The sequence below is a fragment of the Spinacia oleracea genome, chromosome 5, assembly GCF_020520425.1.
Source record: "Spinacia oleracea cultivar Varoflay chromosome 5, BTI_SOV_V1, whole genome shotgun sequence".
Classification (NCBI taxonomy): Eukaryota; Viridiplantae; Streptophyta; class Magnoliopsida; order Caryophyllales; family Amaranthaceae; genus Spinacia; species Spinacia oleracea.
In genome coordinates, this window is record NC_079491.1 from 72,429,224 (window position 1) to 72,453,331 (window position 24,108).

The 24,108-nt window shown below is 38.5% G+C and overlaps 1 long non-coding RNA gene across 1 annotated transcript; it reads right to left on the reverse strand.

Annotated features, from left to right (window-relative positions):
• Positions 1–10,654: 10,654 nt before the first annotated feature.
• On the reverse strand, positions 10,655–14,065 carry LOC110794145 (uncharacterized). The gene is made up of 4 exons (XR_002534944.2): positions 13,912–14,065; positions 13,662–13,779; positions 12,067–12,211; positions 10,655–11,600 (listed from the first exon to the last, which is right to left on the reverse strand). It is a non-coding gene; the product is annotated as an uncharacterized lncRNA (long non-coding RNA).
• Between the last annotated feature and the right edge of the window lie 10,043 nt (positions 14,066–24,108).

Below are 24,108 nucleotides of genomic sequence, written 5' to 3' on the forward strand. Positions count from 1 at the left end.
TGCACAGGCAAAAGAGCCTAGACACCACCAGAGAGTCAAGCATGTACTTCGTAGATTTCACCTTCTACGAGAGTTCGTTGAAAGAAAAGAAGTCGAGATAAGCAAAATTGGAACTGATGACAACATATCAGATCCATTAACTAAACCTCTGCCGCAAGCGAAGCACAACTCGCACACTGCAGCTATGGGAATCAAGCATATTGGAGAATGGCTTTGATGTCTCTGTTTAATGTTTTAAAGCTTTAGAGTTTAAATCTTTGTAAAACATTATTGGTTAATCATTCACAATAAATGAAAGAAATTCATTTTTCCATTTAATTTGTGGTTTATTAAATGATGAGTCCCTTCAACTTGACGATATATTCAAGATAGACTGTCAGGACCAGTCCTGTGACTAAGAAATGTCTATCAAGTGAACTTGAATGTCAAAGGTTGAAAATGGTCCCTAATCGGAGTTTTCTATAAAATTGGACGCATAGAAAACGTTAGACGATTAGAATGCAAGATGACTAGTAGTTCTGTTTCTTGAACTATGTGGACATGGCAATGTCATAATCATTTGCATAGATACTTACTTTGGGAAGACTAGTATCGGACAAGACCTATGAAACTTTACTGTAAGAGATGAAAGTCTGTCATAAGTAAATTTCATTAAATTATTAGACACTAAATCCTCAATACCTGAGTGATTTGAGATTACTTGTTTGAGAACTGGTTGCTTTGACGTTGACCAACCGTCGCACCGTAAAAGGAGGCTATAAAGGCAACGCTCAGGTAATCACCTATCAAACGAAGTCTAATCTCAAGATCGCAAGATTGGGATTGTCCTCCCATAAATCGGGATGAGATGCTTAAAAGTTGTACAAGGCCACTCGGAGAGCTAGAAACTGTGAAATGCATGGCCGTGCTCGGATGAATCATAGGCTATGATTATCTGTTTATTTGATCAGTTGAACTCTGAAACCGAGGAACACCTCTGGACATAATAAGGATGACAACTCTTACCTTATGTTCAAGAGCAAGCATCGAGCGACAAAGGAATTAGGAAATGCACACTTGTCCCTAAGGACAAGTGGGAGACTGAAGGAAATAATGCCCTTGGTCCAAGTATGCATTCTATGTTAAGTCTAATAAATGCGGTTCAGTATTAATTAACAAGTTAATAATTCAGTGAGATCAAGTGAGCTGAATGCCTAGCTAGAGGCCGCTTCAGTTCAAGTGGAATTAATGATATTAATCCACAGCTTACTCTTGACTGAACCCGTAGGGTCACACAAATAGTACGTAAACGGATCAAGTATTTAATGGCATTAAATACTCCATCTATGAATATTCGGAACCGACGGATCTTGGTTTCAGTGGGAGCTAAGATCGTCACAGGCAAGAAATGAATACTCCGGAAACGGAAACATGGTACGTATCGGAAAATATTATTGGAAATGGAAATATTACCAGAATCGGAAATATTGCCGGAAACGGAAATATTGTCAGAATCGGAAATATTACCGGAATCGGAAAATAATTCCGGAAACGGAAATATTAAATATTTGTTCGAAACGGAAATTAATTCCGGAATCGGAAATGTTAAATATTGTTCGTATCGGAAATAGATTCCGGAAATGGAAATTTAATCGGAAGCGTATCGTACGAATTAGCATCGGACGAGGCTTGCCGGACGAAGGCCCAGCACGAAGCCGGGGCCATCGCCCAGCAAGCATGCGCGCCACAAGCCCAGCCAAGGCAGCGCCCAGGCCTACCGCAAGGCAGGCCCAGCGCGCGCCAAGGGCCGCGGCTACGTGGGCCGTGATGCGCGGGCTGCTCGCACGCGCATGGGCAACCCTTGTGGCTGCCGTGTGTGTGTGAGTTTGTGCTCATGCGTGATTCCTGAATCTGCAAGAGTCAGTGTATGATTAAATGTCTATTCCTAATTGGATAAATTAATTAAATAGAATTCATGTAGGATTCTAATTCCAATTAATTCGCATCCTACTAGGATTACGATTCCTTTTCCATAACTCTATAAATAAAGGCCTAGGGGTCATAATTTATACACAAGTTTCAAAGTATTCAAAAGTGAGTTTTTTGAGAGAAAATTAAAACACATCTTGCTCATAAAAGTGCCGAATTTTCTAGTACCTTAAGGGCGGTTCTAGTTGGTCAATCTTAAGGCGGATCCGGACGTGCTGTGGACTATCTACGGAGGGACGACATTTGGAGTCCTAAAAGACTTGTTCTTGTTCGGTTCGGGCGCAGCTAGGGAAGGCACGCAACAAAGAGTATGCATCTAATTATGCTATATGATTATGTGTAAATAATATGTTTCCTAGGTTAATGGTTGTTTCCGCATGATCTATGTAAATGTCATATGTATCATAACCTAACAGATTGGGTTTTATAGCTCTTTAATTTTAGGCGTTTTGTAATACAATTAAGTTATGAAATTATGGAGGCCTTGAGTTTAGGCGTTTTTTTGCTTTCCTAAAATTATTCTCTGTTTACTTTTTTACTTTTATTTGCAACTTGCTGTAGAAAGATGGTATGCGTTATTGAAAATTTTAAATACCTGTTTTAATTACCACCGCCTCCCATTATGGTATGGCAGTATACGTTATTGAAATATGAATGTCCTGCTTTAATATGAAATATGAATTTCCTGCTTTAATTACCACCGTCCATCAACACCATTCAGTTTGAAAACGTAATTATTTTTTAAATTAATTCAATTAAAACATGAATTTATCAAGGGTAATGTTGTATATTTCATAGGGGACACCAAAAGCGTATTTACTCATTTACCCTCAGCTGTTCCTTTATAGAATAGAGATATACGTAGCAAAAAAAAACTTTTTGTAAAAAAATTGCTGCGAGGGCGTATGAAAGGCACTCGATTCTAAAAAGCGACTTGTAAAAAATAAAATAACTCTTTGTGTCGTTGTTAGGCCTCCTACGACGACAATGCTCGGCACCAAAACCGAACATGCTAATTGAAATAACCTTGAATGTCACATGGGCAAAGTATTCAAAAAATGATGTTCGAATAAAGTCTTCAAGAAAAAAATAATGTTCAAATAAAATAAATAAATCCGAATCTAAACTAGGCTATGCCAAAGTACAATCTAAATTCTAAGTCTTAGTTGTCTTATGCATAGAATCGGTCCTAATGCTTGGTGTCGTTCTGCAAATTAAAAGGTTAAACCATATTGAGTCTCCCTTCCTAACATTTAATAAGCACCCATATGTAATTGTCATCCCTTGCTAAGAATCCACGGCCTCAATACTCTCTCTCACCAATAAAAAGAACATATTATTTAATTCAAGTATTTGCAAAATGGAAACAGTCATATGCTGAAAATCATTCCCCCATAGTCGCACAACCCCCAAAGTGAACCTAAGGTATCAATACCATTGGCAAAAAATTATTAATGGCCCCAAGGCTTATAATCACATTGGGTCACGACTATCATAGTCCTCCCGAGTCACTCGCTCCTTGAAATACTACTAAGTACGGTCTAAAAGATTTTCCATGAATGCAACATGACCAACCATGAAAATACCCAAATCGGCATGCCATAAGGCTGCCATTGGGGTAAAAGCAATACACACTAAGAGAGAAGCCGCACTAATGATTCTAGTCTTGCAAAAATAAAAATTCGATCTCCCCAATTAACTACCTTGCCAACATTAAGCAAAATGGCGCATGACAAATGAACACCCAAGGGTTAAAATCTTAAGTGTCAACCAACGAAAGTTATGGTCCAATTAGCCTAAGTCTGAGAGTCGCTTGGTCAAGTATTATAGGCTTACGCCATGTCATTATTTTGAGTCTAGGCCACCTCCTTGTATTCATACACGGGTTATAATCAGAAAGATTAATGAAAGTTTGAGTCTAAATCACAACTTCCAATTAAATCCCAGAAACTGGAGTCTGAAAAGAAACAAAAAAAAATCATTTTCGATGTAATTCTTTCGTTAAATTTCAATGATGTAAAACAACATTTTGAATCTACGCTATTTGCACATTTTAAGAAACGACTAAATACGCTTGCAAAGTAAGACAATTTAAAGGTCCACCCTAGGCCCACTAAAGTTAAAGGTCCACTATAGGCCTACCAAACGAGACTCACTCAGTCTCGCCTCGTGACTCAAAGACCACAACCATCCACCCTTTTAGCCCAAATAAAAAAAAATTGAAGGATTTATGTTGGGGAGAAATCCCAAGCAAAAAGAAAAAAAGAAAGAGAAAAGGGAGAGCGAAAAGAGCAAGCCATGAAGTACTTAGCCCGTACCTCCCAAAGTGCAAAATTTACCTAAGTAAACGAAGGAAAAGAATTGAGTCAACCAATCCAAATCATAAAGTTCTACGATGTCTACCCTTTCCAATCCTTATGTTCTTAGACGCCTAAGCTCTGGGGCCCCTGTTCAGCTCATTTAACCCATCCATGTTCTCATTGCCATAACCCAAGAAACCATTACCCCAACTCTTATTTTTGAACTTGTTATCAACCGCAAACTACGTACGGCCATTGACACGTGCGTCATACCATTATTTCCAAAACCTGCTCTTACACCACCATTAGCATAATGACCATATAACTTGTTTGGATACATCCTGTTGATATACCCTTGAGCCTTCCCCATGCTACTCATTGGCCTTGATTGATGTAAACTCGTGACACTAGCCTGAGGCCGTAAAATGTGAATCCTAGCATATGTAATCCTTATGCTTGACCAATACCTATACAAATTACCCTATCTCATTCAACCCATCTTTCAAACCGTCTTGAGTCACAAATAAAAACAAAAAAAGACAAATGAAAAGTACATTCTACGCTTAACAAAAATAATAATAAATAATAAAAAAGAAACTTTGCAAAGCGCCTCTAAAGTTAGTCTAAAAAGAAAAAAAAGCATTTAGCGCACCAAAAAAATCCGCCCATAAATAATTTTCAGCGCCCACAGCTGGGGGCCGAAATCTTTAGCGCCCCAGCCTGGGCGCTGATTCTCTCTGCTTGCCAAATTTTGTCCAGAAGTGCTCGTCATTTTATCCGCACATACACGGAAAAATAACGAACACTTGGGGGGGTACAACACGTATTCAGACATACGTACCACTACGTACCACCAAAAAAATACATGTACTCAAAAAAAAATATATACGTACCACTACGTACCACCAAAAAATACATGTACTCAAAAAAAATATATAAAACAAATTTTTGGCTTACGGCAAAGCAACAGATTAAAATAATAATAAACTTCACTTATTCTACCGTTTCAAATAATATGTTTCCATCTCAGAACATACTTATCGAATTCGGCATTCTAAGAAACCATTTTCTAGGCTAAGAACTACGCAAGACCTGATTCCAAATTAAATCTATTTAAGGCGGATACGTAGGCAATCCATGATTCGGTCCAACCAATTTGCAAAAATATTAAAGCCTATAGAAAAACAAGAATAAAAATAGAAGTCCCTTATTGAAATTTAATTACTTGCAACCCAAGTCGAAAGAAAAAATTAAGTCAAAGGAAGAATCCAAGTCACCAAGATGCCAAAACGAGCACACATCGAAAAATAATAAGGGCACGTACCCTTGCCAGAAGGAGCACTCACACTCCTAGGCACTTAGCCAAGACTCAAAAGATCGCTTTGCCTCAGTTGAATGGGGGCTAGCGCAAGCGTCCATGACCTCTAAAGTACTTGACTTGACCCTCCCTAAAGCGAACTAACTCACTTAAAGACTTTCTTTCACCACTAGACATAGTCGTTCGCTTAAAGACCTTCTTTCACCACTAGACACAGTCATAATCGCCAACAAGTAGTAAAGGCAGTAAGCTTGCAATAAAGAGGATTGTTCTACGGCGTCGCCCCATCGTTCCTTCGAACTCAGGGCACCCGTTTATGGTAATTCAAATGCTTGCTAATCCCCTTCGGAAAAAAATCAGACATTGTCAATAGGACTTGGCACTTAACCAAGGCTCACCCTACTCAGACATATGACACGGGCATCTAAAATCAAAATCTAAAAGCATCATTAATGGGAAGACATAATAGCAATTGGGGGGCTAAAATTGAAATGAAAGAGCTAGGGAAAGAACTAAGTATACGTTGACCTTTTGTACAGACATACACCAAGTAAATCTAAGTCGATTTGAAAACAGTTTATATTCCCGCAAATTCTGGAAAAGATGGCCCTAAAAGCCTAAAGCATACGCCAAACAGGCACAAGTATATCTTGACGCCTGCACCCTGGCTTCCAGCAAATCCTTAGACAGCATTCCAAAAATCGTAACGGTATTTTGATTCATTCATGTAATCCTGTACGAACCCTTCTATAAGTCAACCTACTTAGGACACCTCGGATTGTACACAGTAGGACTCGGATTTTAAATAATTTTCAAATGATTTTTAAAAGACTTCTTCGAACATAATAAAGTGTCGTTGGTTTAAGCTAAGTATGCGTTTATCTCGATGTTGCAAGTGAGTCAAAAGATTTCTAAATATGGTTATGGGTAAAGAAAGACACCTAACTTTTGGTCAAGGCACACTTCAAACATGTGACTACCTTGACCATGGCAATGTCGCACAATACGACATTTACAAGAGGAGTAGCAGGTCACTACTCGAACGTACCTCGCACTAAACGATTCTGGTTCAAACTATTCATGATCCGTGTCACCATGAATGCGTAAAAAACGTATGCAAAGCATTATAGCACCAAGCCAATCCCGTAGCTACAATTGGGGCTTGAGAAAAACACTCTAAAAATACTCGAAATGACGATTATATCGCAAATTCTCGACGCTAATGCTATACATACATCATAGGGGCACAATCCTAAGCTTTAATCATGTAAAACGAACCTTAGAATGGCTACAACCCCTCCCAAATTCTAAAGCACTACTTAGAATATATAAAGTCACCCCACTATCAAGGGTAACTGAAAATCGCGAGTCACCAAAACTCCGATCAAACTACTGCACCTAACGCTCGCCCTATAAGCGCCCGTTACACAGTCTACATCGTTCCAAAGCAAAAGCGAAAGAAAAAATCAAGGATAAGAACTGTCAAAATATACCCATAAATCATTTTCAACGCCCAGAGCTGGGCGCCTATATCTTTAACGCCCCAGCCTGGGCGCTGAATCTTTCTGCTAGCAAAGTTTTGCCCAGATATAAAAATAAGAAAGAAACACCTATGAATCCTCGCGTCGAACGAAGTAATAAGCCGTGCAAACCCACGCAGAAGGTGCTACACTTGTTCGAACACCTGAACGAGGCGTGATGAAGTACTCCAATGCAAAAAATAATAATGATATCCCAAACGCCTGGAGGAATGTTCTAAGACACGTCGTTAGGCCACACAAGCCTACGTTGCACCATAAGTTCAACCGTCCCACGGTACAAGTCTAAAAAAGAGTAAGGCATATTGCACTAATGTAGGCACGACCAAGAACATGTGTAAAAGAGGCAAAGACTACTTAATGCAAGCCACACGACTTCTACATTAAAGGATTAAAAGTAGCAAAATATTACCTACCACGGAAGGGATAGCTCGCACCTACACGAGCGGAACCCCAAGGCATCTTTCTCGAAAGAACCTACAAAAATCGTACGCCAAAAGGAAGCATCCCAACATGCATACCTGGGGGCTCCAAGGTACGAAACAACCATAGCAAAATAAAAATCTCAAACCAAATGTTTGAACAATCGAAAGGGTACGATGTTTGAGCCCACTTCATGAATGGGCCTGAACCCTACTAAGCTTTTAAGCAAACTATTCGAAATCAGTCATTGCTAAAAAAAATGATTCAAGCAAACTGATTAATGGAACCGCACACAACGACCATTCTATGAACGCTCGTTCGCACGTACATATCATCATTCTAAGTATCGAACATTCACGAACGCGTTTAAAAGGAAAAAATATACAACAACAAGAGCGGTCAAAGTCTTACGCCTCAAGGTATGTTCCTCGGGCCATATAGACTCGCCCAACTATCACAATAACTGTACGCCTTAAGAGCAACAGTTTCTTAAAATAATCGCCCCAAATCGACAAGCACCGTAGTCCACCAATCGGCTACGGCTTCTCGAGAAATCATCACGATCACTCAGCTCATTGTGATCTCTAATAAAATTCTACGTCCCAAAAATAAAGAAAAACAAAAGAGAAGAGAATACGTAGAATCTCCAAGTGAAATAAGCGAACGGAAAAGAGGCAGATCTGCCCAATAATCAACTCCGACCCCAAAACCCACGCCTGACTTTGGGCGTTGGAGATTAATCCCACAATCGTTCTAAGCTAAGAAATGGTGAACGAATAAGGAAATAATAAACACCGTTGGTCCACTATTAGGCTACGGTTTCTCGAGAAATAATTATTCACCAATCAATGGTGATCTCAAATGAACGGTTCGTTCCAAAAAAGAATCTCTAGACGAAAAGAAAAAAAAGAAAGCGAACGAACAAGAAGCCAACTGTGAAACCTCGCCAGAAATCATTTTCAGCGCCCAGCGCTGGGCGCCGAAATCATTAACGCCCAGGCATGGGCGCCGAAAATGATCCCAGGCTCAAAAAGGGCCCTAACTTCTATTGGGCCCTGCCGCCTCCATTCGACTCGAAAATTGCCGATTTCCTTACTGAAAGTCGCACCTCACGACTTTGTTAAGAGTAGCACGCCACTACAAAGATCGCTCGCACTTACGAGCACAATCCCAAACACGATCAAGGACATTACAGAATGCGTAGGAACCTCTTTGACAAGAAATGACCGTCAAGCACGAATGCTTGGGGGCTCGAAGGAAAATATATATTATGCAAAGTAAAAACAATATTCCCAGACTACGCTGTACGAAGTCCCGTGTTTGGATAATCTCAAAAGAAAAAGAACCGGTTTACGACCTCAAGACAAAGGTCGCCGTTGATACTTATACATGGTCCCCCAATCAAGGACCCAGGTAGTGGAAAAATTGAGCCGTAAAGACTAGCTCAAAACCATGAAAGATCATGACCACGAGACAATGGTCCATCTAAACACATTGTCAACCCACATTCAGGTTGCAACTAAATCCGAGCATCCCTCGGAAGAATTCGCTCTTGCAAGAATGAATAAAAAGAAATTCTCAAAAGGAATCACAAAGAACCAAAGAAATAGGAACTTGCCCATCTTCAATTGGCAAGATCGCGTCACAAACCGCGCGAGTTCCCAAATCGAAAAAACGAATTCAGGGACGTCCACCCTTAGCGGACAAGGATCGCCCACCTTTAGCGGGCGGGGTCTGCGTCACTAGCCGCGCAGGTCCTCAGTTTTCCAAAAATGAAGTCTTCAAAAACAAAATGAAACAGGCTCGCCATCTTCAGTCGGCGGGGTCTACGGCGCAAACCACGTAGGTCCTTATTTTCAAAAAAACACAAAACAAATTTCAAAATAGATTCGTCCACTTCTATCGGACGGGGTGTCCACCCTTAGCGGACAGGTTCACCATCTTTAGCCGGCGGGGTCTACGTCACAAACCGCGTAGGTCCTTATTTTCAAAATTCAAAAACAGATTCGTCCACTTCTATCGGACGGGGTGTCCACCCTTAGCGGACAGGCTCTCCATCTTTAGCCGGCGGGGTCTGCATCACTAACCGTGCAGGTCCTTAGTCGCTGCAGCGATAACTTTTTCTGGTTTTCCCTTTTCCAAAAATTAAAAGAATTGGTTTTCCGTTTTTTCCAAAAAAAGAGCGATGTGCTGGATTTTCCTTCGTTTTACGTCCCATAAAAACAAGGGGGTTTTCTCGTTTAGCTAGCCCTGAAAATGAGAATCTTTAAAAACATTTTTACCTCGTGATTGGGCTTGGCCAAGCCCAATTACACTTTATAGCTTTGATTTCGAAAACATCTGTAACTACTCCCAATGACAAAGTGAGGGAGTTTCTACGCCTCTTTAGATACATCCAATGACAAAGTGAGGGAGTATTCTATATTATCCGTTGATAAATCCCAATGACACGTGAGGGATATGTCGACATTTCAAGTGATGACCCTTAAGTCAAATGTTATCACTCGGGGGCTCGTGAGACCCTCGCAAAACAGGTCACATACACCATGGCTTGTGTGACGCACTCCGTCTAAAACTTTGACCATCGTCTCATCCCGAGACTCAGTCAAAGTGGGGGCTAACCACTACTAGAAAAAGGACATTTAACGACGAACAATTTCGTCGTTAAAAACCTCAATTTTCGTCGTTAAAATCTTTAACGACGGTCATGATGTTCGTTGTAACAGGTTCCTTCGTTATTGACTTTAACGACGATGTTCATCGTTATTAATTAACTTTTATTAACGACGAATTATTGTTTCGTCGTTAAGCATTAACGACGAATTATTCGTTCATCGTTAACAATTAACGACGGATTACTGTTTCGTCGTTAAAATAACGACGAATTTACGATTTCATCGTTAAAAGTTAACAATGAACTAATGTTTCATCGTTAAAAGTTAACGACGAACTACCGTTTTGTCGTTATTAATTAACGACGCAACAGTAGTTCATCGTTAATGGACATTTTATTACGTTGAACTATTAATAATAATGACCAAACAAGCCCTCGTTAAATATCAATTCAAAGATAAACAAATTAAAATATTTATAATAACGATCAAATATATTAGAAATGAATAAGACACATTGAAAATCATATAAAATTAGTGTAAAATTATAGTTAATCTCCAAAGTATAAAATACACAATATTCCATAAATGGAAAATACAAAAAATCTTATAAGAACTAATAAACAAAAACATGATAACTAACTAAATCCAAGTTCCTAGTTTAATTCTAATATTTTTGTTCTTTGACAAATAAGAAAAAGTGCATCGAATAGCTGGAGTAGAAGTTTTCCCTTCTTCAAACACCTACAAAAAAAGTTAAAGGAAAAGAAATAAAATTAGAAAACTCAAACTCCACATAAAACTAAAATTATTGGGATGATTCCAGCAAAAAATCCATGAATGTCAGATACAGGTATACAGTACTCTGGACACTAGTTTAGTCTACTTTACATTTCTACAAGTTCTGAACACAACAGAAATTAATTAACAAGTTGTTCAAAATTTCGACAGCATCTCCCTAAAAGTACAACAATGATCAACATTTAGATATTATTCAACTTGTAACCCAATCATTTAAATCCAGCCTATACAGTCAAACTCAATCCACGATCTTATCCTCCATTCCGGTAGAACCATCCATAAACAAATAAAAGACGAGTACTAGGACTCTCCTTTCCCACGGTTGAACGTTTCAGTACCCTTAAAGAAAAAAAAACAGAAGACAAAGAAGACACTTAGCTGGTTTGTCGATCTTCAGAATTCCTGCTTCTCAGTCAATGCGTAAAGCGATAGTTGTTAAAGTAGCTCCAATTATGGCTCTGACTTATGTTCCAACCAACATAGGACACAAGTTTGCACCAAGTTATACAGATGTGCATGCACCTTCTTGTGTCTAATAAAAAAATAGAAAAATTGAACAGCATAATTGTAATGGAATTCCTTGGGAATAAATTAATTTCAGTCCAACATCTGCACCCCGGATTAGCTATAAGCCAATAACCTGATAAAAACCAAGCAATCGGCAAAGATAAGCTCATGAGAAGAAAATTGTAGCTTGCAAAAATTAGCTAAGAAACAAGAAATGTTTATTGCTAAAACCAATCTAGCTCATAATATAGAATAACCTTTTTCCAAAACAATCTAAAAATAAATCTAAATTCTATAACAAACTGAGAAAGATGGGTATATACTATTTTTATCAATTAGATTATATCTAAATGTAGTATGCAATTAAGAGTGCAAAAATGGGTGACCCTGTACCCCTACGAATCATGAAAATATCAAACTATATATTTCTTAGTCACAAATCAATGAATAAAGTAAAGATGGCTTACAAAGCATACCGAGCAACCTAACTAATACAAGGGACAAAAACTAGTAAAATCATACATAGGAAAGCGAAGCAAAACCAAATTAGATTGATGCATCAGACTAGAACTCCTAAAAGCAACTAGAATAAACCAAACCTGACTCTGGCATGCTGTATAAATCCAACCTACATCAGTCTTGCACTCACATCCTAACAAACTTGCACAATGTCGCACACAGGCACCTGCTACCTCTGTCCAGGCACAAATGCTCATCCAAAACGGTTGCTTGTTTCTGCTACCCCTGCAAGGGACACATATACACAACACTTAAGCTTCTTGATGTCATAATAGCTGGCACACACATCGGCATATCTCTGCAGTCTTGATGTCATTACTAATGCAAGAGACTAAAGAGAGTCAATCAGAAAAGAAAAGAAAAATTACATTTAACTTTGCTAACTCATAGAATACGAAAAGGTCAAAACCTTTTGAATGAAGCTGATCAATGCAAGTTTTTCCATATGCCCATAACTTTATTTTCTATCAAACAGATAGAATAAGTTTAAAGTTAAAGAATAGGAAAAACTTATAAGATAGTGCACAACTAAAAAGAAGCTGGAAAAATTAAACAGACTTGATAAATATCCTAAGAGACACAATAGTCACTTCAATAATATAGCTGAATGTGGTCATGACTTGGATTTTTGATTTTGGGAATTTGATAAAAACAGAATATGCCCTTTTCTTGTTTGTTGCAGACATTCTCAGATTCCAAGTTTGGTTTCTTTTCTTTGATTTACTCAAAAGAGGGACGAAAGCTAAGAACATTACCACCGCCATTTTTATCCACCATTTTTTCTTCATCCATTTTCAACCGTTTTCCTCTGCATTCAAGTCATTCGAGAAGTTGGTTGCACGACAAAGAAGCTGAACTTATTGTACTAGCAACGGCTGGTTTCTTATTGCGGAATGGGCTCTAACAGGCCGGCTGTTGGTTTACTGGATACACTAAATATGGATAACTTTAGGACTATACTTCCTCATAGTTATCCTTATCCACACGAGCACTCCCGTCACGCAATCATAGCAGTTGCCTTGGGATGCCTTTTTTTCATATCGTTTGATAGTATGAATACTTTCATACAAGGGTTTGACAACAACATTAAGTGGTGGTTTATGTATATCTGGTTGTTAGGATTTTTCTATTTTTTCTCATCACCGTTCATTGGGAAGACAATTAAACCAAGTTATTCAAATTTTAGTAAATGGTATATTGCCTGGATTTTTGTGGCAGCTGTATATCACCTCCCAAGTTTTCAATCAATGGGAATTGATTTGAGGATGAACCTTTCTTTATTCATATAGCTGAATGTGGGCATAACCAACCTGAAAACATAAACCTATTAGGATTTATGCTTTTTCTATGACTAAACTCAAAGGTACTACACATATTGAGCATCCAACTACTGAACTAGTGCGAATAGTCTATAGCAATTTACACACATGACCATTAACTACAAAATTGAAACTGAATAAATTCCAGATAAAGACTCCGTACTTCATTCAGGTTAACAAAAATTTCGAACAATTTCTCTCCCATATAATTAGACTATTGGAAAGAAAACTTGAATTGTAATTCACCAATTATCTATCACAATTACATAAATATAGAAAGAAATCAATTGAAATATAGTTGAGAAGTTTTGAAATTGCAATGTAAAACAATGTGATAAGGTAAAATTCTGAGTTACCGATGATGGTCCTTGTAGCGGCAGTGCCAACTAGTCGAGCCGCCGCCACGGCCGTGCTGGTGCCCTTATCGGTGTGGGACGTGTGGCCTGTTGCCATCGTTGCCGAATTGCCAAATTCCTGCAAGGATAACAACATATTGATTAAGAGCAGACTAGAAGAGGTTACAGAATATTGTCTATGACTAACCCTAGAATTTGAGAGGAGAGAAAATTAAAAGACTTTTAGGGGCTTGAGATCTGAAATTCTGACCTAGGTTTTGGAGAATTGGCTCAAAATCCTGCAATTAAAAGCTAAGATCTGAGCATTAACAACGAATGTTTTTTTTCAGGAACTAGGTTCAATTTTTTATTTGAAATCATTAGATGACCCGCGCTCCATTAGACAAATTTACATTTTAACGATAACTTTATTTGGTTGGTCGTTATTTATTTGTCGTTATAGGTGTTATTTCTAGTAGTGAACTGTAGACACCTACTTTTGTCCCCATTCCCGAAAGGGAAAGGTTCGATGATGAAAGCATAAATCTCCACTTGACAACGCATCTCCTATAAAATAAACGAATCTCAATTCCCCTTTTCATTTCACCCGAAACCTGATATTTATAGAAAACTGCTATTTATGGAAACCTGCTAAAAATAGTAACTGCCGTAAAAGGTAGCTTCTAAAAGTGGCAAATCATAAAGGATAGAAACCTGTGAGAACTAGGTGTTGCATTCCAACATAAATCCTAAATGAGATAGAAAATTGCGAGAATCCTATTCCTAATATGATTCGGAAATAAGAGTTACGTATTAATTAAAATCCTAACGAGCCTAGAGTTCGTAACGGGCCCAGACGCATTCCGTCATGAAATTGATACGCACTAAAAAACTCGATTAAGTCTCAAACTCTACGAATTTCAAGAATCCGAATCTGACTAAGAAAACAGCCCAGGCCTGGGCGCTGAAAATACCTGGGTACGTGTTTTTTCCTAATTCTTTGTGGATTAGAACTCTGCAATTCTATCTTTCCACGAACTCTTCCCTATAAATACAGCCCCAAATTCGACGTGAAAAGAACACACACAACACACAATTCATATTCTGAGTATGGACTCCAACCCTTAGCCTAAGCCTCACGCTGCGAAATTGTTCACGCGTTCTGTCGCAATCGATCCATAAATCGAACAAAACGTATCCTGTCCCATAATTGAGATTCGTTAAATAAAAAGGAGAAATAGCAAAGTCAAAGTGGTTAGTTTTCTGAGAACCGTGACGCACCTCTCAAGGGTGCGTCGTAATGTGCCCCTTTTCGATGATTTAATTGCTTTCCTCGCCCTTTTTATGAACTGTTAAACTAACTAAATCTGATTGTTCTATCACGCCTAACAAATATAATATTTTTGGGAAATTGGATTATCATGCTAGGTCCCTTAATGCAATCTAAATCAGATAATCGCGATCGAACTAGTATTATATGTTGCATATTGCTAAAATCAACTCAAATTAGTTTAATAGTTAACGCATGTCCCTTCAATTATTTATGCTGAGCTAGTAAGGATATCCTGCCTCTGGAGTTATCGACGAGCGAAGTACTCCTCTCGGTAGTTACAGTCCCCCGAACCCTCAATCTCTACCTTGCGGGTGTATGTTGAGAGATCCTCACACCAGGGATCACAAGGGAACCTACGGCCGTCGTGGTCAAACATAATTGCACTCCCTTTATGTCACGATAACCGGGTTTTGTCAGTTTTTCTCATTGTTGTTAAAAACTGAATGGCGACTCCTATATTACTAGTCAATTGGGTGTAAACTCACAGGAAATCCAATTACACTTGATTGAATAAAAAAGAATCGTCACACCCACGAGGGACGAGGTCACGCATTAGCCTCGTGCTTTTTCGACCCCCTCACACGAACTACTAGGGCTAATAGATACGGACGTATGTGGGCCTATGAGTACGAAAGCTAGAGGTGACTTCAGCCATTTCATAACGTTTACGGACGACTTCAGTAGATATGGCTATATTTACTTAATGAAGCACAAGTCTGAATCGTTTGAGAAATTCCGAGAATTTCAAAGTGAAGTAGAGAATCAACATGGCAAGAAAATCAAAGCTCTAAGATCGGATCGAGGAGGTGAATATCTTAGCCACGAGTTTGATGACCATTTAAAAGAATGCGGTATTCTTTCTGAATTGACTGCTCCGGGGACACCTCAATGGAATGGAGTTTCGGAACGGAGAAACAGGACCTTACTCGATATGGTCAGGTCAATGATGGGTCAAGCCGAACTTCCTTTACAGTTCTGGGGACATGCGTTGCAAACTGCAACACTCACACTGAATCGTGTTCCGTCAAAAGCTGTTGAAAAGACTCCATACGAATTATGGACTGGGAAACTTCCAAAGCTGTCTTTTCTGAAGATTTGGGGTTGCGAAGCATATGTCAAGCGATTAATTTCGGACAAGCTACAACCTAAATCTGACAAATGTTTCTTTGTTGGGTATCCAAAAGAAACTATGGGGTATTACTTCTACAACAAGTCAGACAACAAGGTATTCGTTGCTCGTGACGGTGTCTTTTTGGAAAGAAATCATATTTCCAAATTGACAAGTGGGAGAATAATAGACCTCGAAGAGATTCGAGACGAACAACGAACTCATAACTCTTTAGAAGCAGTTCAAGTTGATGAACCTCCAAGGTCTTTAGAAGAGCTAGTGGGAGTAGTTCCTCAAAACGTTGTTTCCCCTCGTAGGTCAAATAGAACTATTTTTCAGCCGGGCAGATGAACAGGCGTCCTCTTGACTGAAAACTTAGACGTTCTCATATTGGATAGTGATGAACCTTTGACTTACAAGCAAGCTATGACGAGCCCAAGCTCCATTAAATGGTTAGAGGCCATGCAATCTGAAATAGACTCCATGTCTGAAAATCAAGTCTGGGATTTGGTTGATTTGCCGGATGGGTTCACACCTATCGGATGCAAATGGGTCTAGAAATTGAAGAAAGACAAAGATGGAATTGTATACATATACAAGGCTATATCGGTAGCAAAAGGTTACAGGCAAGTTCACGGCGTTGACTACGATGAAACCTTTTCTCCAGTCGCGATGCTTAAGTCTATTCGAATAATCCTTGCGATTGCCGCTTTTCATGACTATGAAATATGGCAAATGGATGTCAAAACTGCCTTCTTGAACGGTGTTCTTGAAGAGACTGTGTTCATGACACAGCCGGAGGGTTTTGTCGATCAAAAGAACCAAGGAAAGGTATGCAAGCTTAAGAAGTCCATCTACGGACTAAAGCAGGCATCAAGGAGTTGGAATAAACGATTTGATGAAGCAGTCAATAAGTTTGGCTTCATCAAGAATCAGGACGAATCTTGTGTATACAAGAAGGTCAGTGGGAGTAAAATTGCATTCCTAGTCTTGTATGTTGACGACATACTGCTTTTTGGAAACGACATTCCTATGTTGGAGTCTGTAAAGTCTTGGCTCGGGAAGTGTTTCTCAATGAAGGACTTAGGAGAGGCACAGTACATATTGGGCATCAAGATCTATAGGGATAGATCTAAGAGGATGATTGGACTAAGCCAAAGCACTTACATTGACAAAGTGCTAGCTAGGTTCAATATGATGGAAGCCAAGAGAGGCCATCTACCCATGTCACATGGCGTATATCTAAGCAAGAATCAGTGTCCCAAAACATCTGATGAGCGTAGAAAGATGAGTGGAATTCCATACGCTTCGGCTATTGGATCCATCATGTATGCTATGATTTGTACAAGGCCGGATGTTTCGTTTGCACTCAGTGCAACGAGCAGGTACCAGTCAGAACCAGGTGAGGCGCATTGGACTGCTGCCAAGAACATCCTAAAGTACCTGAAAAGGACTAAGGATCAGTTTCTAGTTTATGGTGGTACAGATGAGTTGATTGTTAAGGGCTATACGGACGCAAGCTTTCAAACCGACAGAGATGATTTCAGATCACAGTCTGGGTTTGTGTTCTGCCTCAACGGCGGAGCAGTAAGCTGGAAAAGTGCTAAGAAAAGCACTATTGCGGATTCTACAACTGAAGCCGAGTACATTGCTGCCTCAGAAGCAGCAAAGGAAGCTGTTTGGATTGGGAAGTTCATCAAAGAACTTGGTGTTGTCCCCTCCATTAAAGGACCAGTGGCTTTGTATTGTGACAATAGGGGAGCCATTGCCCAGGCAAAGGAGCCTAGGAGCCACCAGAAGTCCAAGCACGTACTGCGGCGATTTCATATACTTCGAGAGATCGTTGAAAGAAAGGAAATCGAGATTTGCAAGGTTGGAATTGACGACAACGTCGCGGATCCATTGACTAAACTGTTGCCACAAGTGAAACACAACGCACATGTAGCAACCATGGGAATCAAGCATGTTGGAGAATGGCTTTGATTTTCTAAGTATTGTTTTAGAACATCTGTTAGATCTATGTTTAAAACAATTGGTTTAACCATTTCATATTTATGAAATTTATTATTTCATATTCATTTAATTGTGGTTTAGAATTAAATGATAAGTCCATGTGATTCAAATCATTCAAATGGGATGTCAAGATGGATTCTTTGGCAAAGAAACACCCATAAGTGAACTTGAATATTGAAGTCACAAAGGATCCCTAATCCAGGTCATTGAAAGGTGGACGACCAATGACTAATGAAGATTAGATTGCAAGTAGATTACTTAGTTCTGTTTCTTGAACTAGAGTGACTGGATGTCAGAATCTTTTGCATAGATACTTATTGGATCTTGTATCGGATTGACCATGAGAACGCTTTAAGAGATTAAAGTCATGTCATAGGTAGTTCTCATTAATGGTGATTAGAAACCGTTCCTCAGAACATGAGCGATTATGTCTGCTCGTTTGAGAATTAGTTCGCTTTGATACTAGCTAAACGTCGCACCGTAAAAGGAGGCTATAAAAGCAGTTATTGGGCGTAATATGAATCAAAGTGAGTGTTCATAGATTGCAAGAATGGATTGTCCTCCTATCTTTGATAGGATATGGTGTTGTTGTGTAACAAGGCCTCTCGGAGAGTTAGATACTGTAAAATGCATGGACGTGCTCAGAATGGTTAGGCTTAACCTTCTGCAAAAGTTTGACAGTTGAACTCTGTAATCCGAGAAACACCTCTGGACCTAATAAGGATGGCTTGGATCTTACCTTATGTTCAGTAAGTAACACTAAGCGACAAAGGAATGTGGATGCACACTTGTCTGAATGACAAGTGGGAGATTGAAGGAAATATGTCCTTCACTTAAGGTGCATTAAGTCTAATACCAAGGTTCAGATTAATTGCGAACAATTAATTCAGTGAGATCAAGTGATCGGAACAGCTAGCTGGAGCAATGCTTCCGATCAGTGAGTTCTAATGGATATTGAACTCACAACTTACTCTTGACTAAACCTACAAGGTCACACCAATGACACGTAACGGATCACCGGATTAAATGAATCGGAAATTTATTTCATAGCTTTTCGGGATTTAAGTTGGAAACGTATTATAAGATACGACCTTGCATCGGAATCGTATATCGTATCGCGAATATTCGTAAGCTAGGCGAAACGAATAAATCGTATCGTACGACGGTGATTCGTCGTATACGAAACGATAAATAATATATCGGAAATATATTAAACGTGGATACGAGGAGCGGCCCACGAGCCGAGTGCACGAAGCACTCAAGGCCCATGGGCGCGCGCGCTAGGCAAGCAAGCAAGGCGACACAACAGCGTTGGCCCATGGCCGAGCAGCTGTGTGCGCGCGTGGGCCAAGACCACGACACAGCAGCAGCAGCGCGGCCCACGGCCCAGCTCGCTGTGCGTGTAAGTGTGATGCTGCGCGGGCTTGCTAGCCGGCCTTGCCTAATTTCTAACTAAGGCAATCACAATTCAGATTACACACAACCCTAGGAGAAAACAGAGAACCCTAATTCTCTCTGTGCCTCCATAGTGTGTTCATCCCAAAAAGCAAATCTCTTGATCGATTGTCTAAGCTACGATAATCAAGACGGATCTGATCGTGTCGGTGAACCAAGTAGAGGAACGACAAGTGGATTTCTTTGTTCGTGTTCGTTGACGGATTATTGTGGAAAACACGCTTCGAATGTAAGTTTGCTTAATCTGTGCTTAATTTATACATGTTTCCTGGCTTTGGGGATTGTTCCGCACATGTTATTATGTTTAACTATATTCCCCTACATGCCTCGCCACAGCGAGCGAGCTGCTGCTGCGCGTAGGCGTGGCTCGGCTTGCTACGTCTACGCGTGGCTGCTCGTGCCTTGCTATGCGATCAATCGAGTGGGGCATTGCTACGACGTGGACTCGACGGGGCATGGGCGCGAGCCCATGGCCTCGTCTCGACCCGATTGGTTCATTTTAATTTAATTTTGATTTTCAGTTGAAAAACGATTTTAATTAAATTTAAAATCGTAAGTTAATGTTATTCTCCGGATTTAATTTTGAATATAAATTATTATAAATTTTATTTATACTAATTATTTTACTAAAATTAAAACTTTAATTAAATTTAAATTTATTAATTTAATTCAACGAAAATAAATTAAAGGATTTAAATAATAAATTTATACGAGCTTTAAATTTTAATTAAATTTGTATGTTTCCGGTTGGACTAGGAAATACAATTTTATGTTTAAAATTAGTAAAGCATGTAAATTTCTTGGTTTAAGTGGGAGTGTTTTAGTCATAAACTCTTGATTAGGTCTACATTCCTTTAAGGTTAAAATAACTCGATTAGAATTAATAAGGATTGAATAATTTGTAGATTATTGGAAGCCTTGATTAATTGCTGCAAATATTTATGTGATGCATAATATGTTCAACTAACCAGCTATGTGGGCAATTCATTGATAAATGAATGGGTTAATGGTATATTGTAAATGTACTGTTTTGCAGGTTATGGAAAGTGACTAGTATGGCCCAAATAGGATAAAAAATATGGTCTGCGTACCATTAATTTGAATGTAAATTTGGTCTAATGCACCAAAGTTTTTAATTTAAATATGGTATGCGTACCATCAAATAATTGTAATTAGTTTCAATTATAGCATATTCTATTTGAAGAAAATGGCGTCTCCCATGGTGAAATTCAAGACGGAGTTTCCAATCCATTTTCTAGACGGAGTTTGAAGTTGAAGCTTCAAGATGAAGTCGGGCTATACTAGATCACATTTATATCTTATGCATGCTTTAAGTTATTTATTGCTTTAAATATGTCCTAATTATGCATGAGATTATGGCTTGATTATGTTGCATGATTAAGGATTTTAGTTCACTTAAAATCTAACCAACATAGTAAGAGCCTTAAGTTCCAAACTTTAAAACTTGAGTTAAAATGTGCCATGCCAAAATAACACTTACTTGGATAACCTTTACATCAATCTTAGTAATAGTTTTCCGCCTAAGCTAGGTGTTACTTATTGATCCTAAAGGGGTAAGGTACACAAATAAATTTGTGTACATGTTAGTTTTGGTGAAACTCAACAATATAAGTAAGGAATCCCTTTATGTCGTGGCAAATGAGATAGGTTTACCTAATAAGTTCTAAGACGTACCTAACAACCAAGAGTAGTTTCTAGACTATTAGCAAAGGCTTTGCTTACCTAAAATATTTTAGAATTGAGTCTAAATACATAATGTGCTTAATTCTTCAATGATTTAAGGGTCTTGGAATCATTTTATTCACACCTACCGGAACACATAACTTGAATAAAATGCTTAATAAATGACAAATTGTGCATGTATGCTAGAATTTAAGTTTATTAAGAGAAACTGTGAATGGTTATTTATTTGTTGATTCTTTTTCAATTGTAGTTTTATTATGGCAAACAACAATCAAAACATCATCATGGGTTTTGAGCTTATGGTCAAGCTGAACCTAACAAATTTTCTTGAATGGGAAGCTAAGCTGATTGAAATAGTGAGACTCAATGGATTTGAGTATGTACTGTTCAATCCCATGCCAAGTTACTATGCCAGAGACATGACCCTGAAAGACATGACGCCTGGGATGCGGATCTCAAAAAGGTTATGAGTCTCATGCTGAACAATATCCCTGATGAATGGGCTAGGAGGTTTGTAGCTTAAGAACCTTTTACGCTCATCAAGAATCTGAGGGATATCTGTCGTGGAAACACGGAGGACAGGGATCTAAATGTCCATGAGTTGATTGAATCAATGTCTGGCCTAAAGGTTAGTTCTCATAACAGATGTTTTAGGATGGAGGTCCAAGAAACACATATATGTTCAGCTCCTTCGCACTAAACAAAGGGTGGGTGTTCCATAAGGTTCCATGTGGACCTTATGCTTTCATATTTTGATCGCCTAAGTCTGCTAGGAACACTAATAAGTGAAAGGATGAAAGTCTCTATCTTGCTCAATTCACTCCACAGTGGGTTTGGTCTCTTTAAGCAACTATACATGAGTGAACCAAGAGAAGAAACAGTCGTAGAGTTTGTTCACCTGGTCCAAAAGGCTAAGATAATACTCGACTGTGAAGCCAAGAATTTACTAAAGGCTAAAGGGAGACCCTTCAAGAAAGGTGGAAAGTCCAAGGGCAATGCTGAGACAAGAAAGAAGACGAAGCAGGACAAGTCCACATCAAGCTGTCTTTATTGTGATGGAATTGGCCATTACAAGAGAGAATGTCCAAAGCTTAAGGAAGATCAGAAGAACGGAACAGTCGTTCCATCTTCAGGTATTTTCGTTATAGACTGTATACTTGCTAATTCAACTTCTTGGGTATTAGATACAGGTTGTGGCTCACACTTATGTTCCAATTCACAAGGACTAAGAAGAAGTAGAAGGTTAAGCAAGGGTGAAGTCGACCTACCAGTGGGAAATGGAGCACGGATTGCTGCATTAGCTGTAGGAACTTATTACTTGTCGTTTCCCTCTGGGATAGTTTTGGAACTCGAAGAATGTTTCCATGTTCCAAGTCTTAGTAAAAACATCATTTCTGTTTCTTGCTTAGATGCTAAGGGATTTTCCTTTTTAATAAAAGACAATAGTTGCTCGTTTTATTTTAAAGAGATGCCTTATGGATCTGCTAGATTAGTTAATGGACTTTATTTATTAGATCACGACAAACAAGTTTATAACACAAATACCAAAAAGGCCAAAAAGAATGATTCAGATCTCACCTATCTGTGGCATTGTCGATTAGGCCATATTAACATGAAGACCATAGAAAGACTTCAAAAAGAAGATATTCTAGAACCATTTAACTTAGAGGATTATGGTAAGTGCGAATTCAGGAGCTTAAGGCTACTTTGTAGTAAGTAATACTACAAAGTGGTATACTAGAGCTTAGTTTCATTCCTTCTTTGTAGTAAGCAATACTACAAAGTGGTAATCGGAGACTAATGCGGAACTTTAGGATTTTTAAATATTATTTTCCTAAAGTGAAAACGTATTATTTTGAGTACTCAATATTTTAAAGGTCAAATATCAATTATTTTGGGTCGTTTGAAATAAGTTGAAAAGTTTGAATTATTATTTAATTTACTTTATTTTTCCAAAATTCATTTTATTTATTCGATATTTTCGAATTAAATTCGATTTTTTTTTCGGATTTTCCTTTTAATGATCCGAATTTATTTTATTTTATTCATTTATTCACTCGAATTTCTTTTTCAAATTTTCAGATTTAAAAATAAAAAAAATTCGGATTTCCTTAATTATTATCCGAAATTTTTGTTTAATTAATTAATAATTCTTATTAATTTTCGATTTTAATTTTAATAATTTCAACTAAGTTAGGAGTTATTTCTTAATTAATTTCAAAAATTAATATTATTTTCAAGTGAGGAATGGGTAGATTAAGAAGGGAATATTAGTTTAAGTATGCATTTTATATGATAAGGTGATTTATTAATTGCCATGTATGTGTCTTAACCATGTTTTATCTTGCTTTATGTGATTAATTGCATCATATTTCATGTTGAGCATATACTTGTGCATTGAAATTGTATGGCTCCACGAACTACTTATTGTATCCTTTTTGGGTTGGAATTTCTATGGGAACGCGTTAGTTGTTGGGGAATACAGTTAAACATAATAACATGTGCGGAAACAATCCCCAAAGCCAGGAAACCTGTATAAAGCACAGATTAAGCAAACTTACATTCGAAGCGTGTTTTCCACAATAATATGTCAACGAACACGAACAAAGAACTCCCCTTGTCGTTCCTCTACTTGGTTCACCGACACGTTCAGAACCGTCTTGATTATCGTAGTTTAGACAATCGATCAAGATACTTTGCTTTTGGGATGAACACACCTTGGAGGCACCGAGAGAATGAGGGTTCTCTGTTTTCTCCTAGGGTTGTGTGTATTGTGTTGTAATTAGTTGGAAGGAGGTTAGAAGGTTATTTACATAACCTTACTAACCGACCAAGCCTTGAGGCAAGGCCGGATA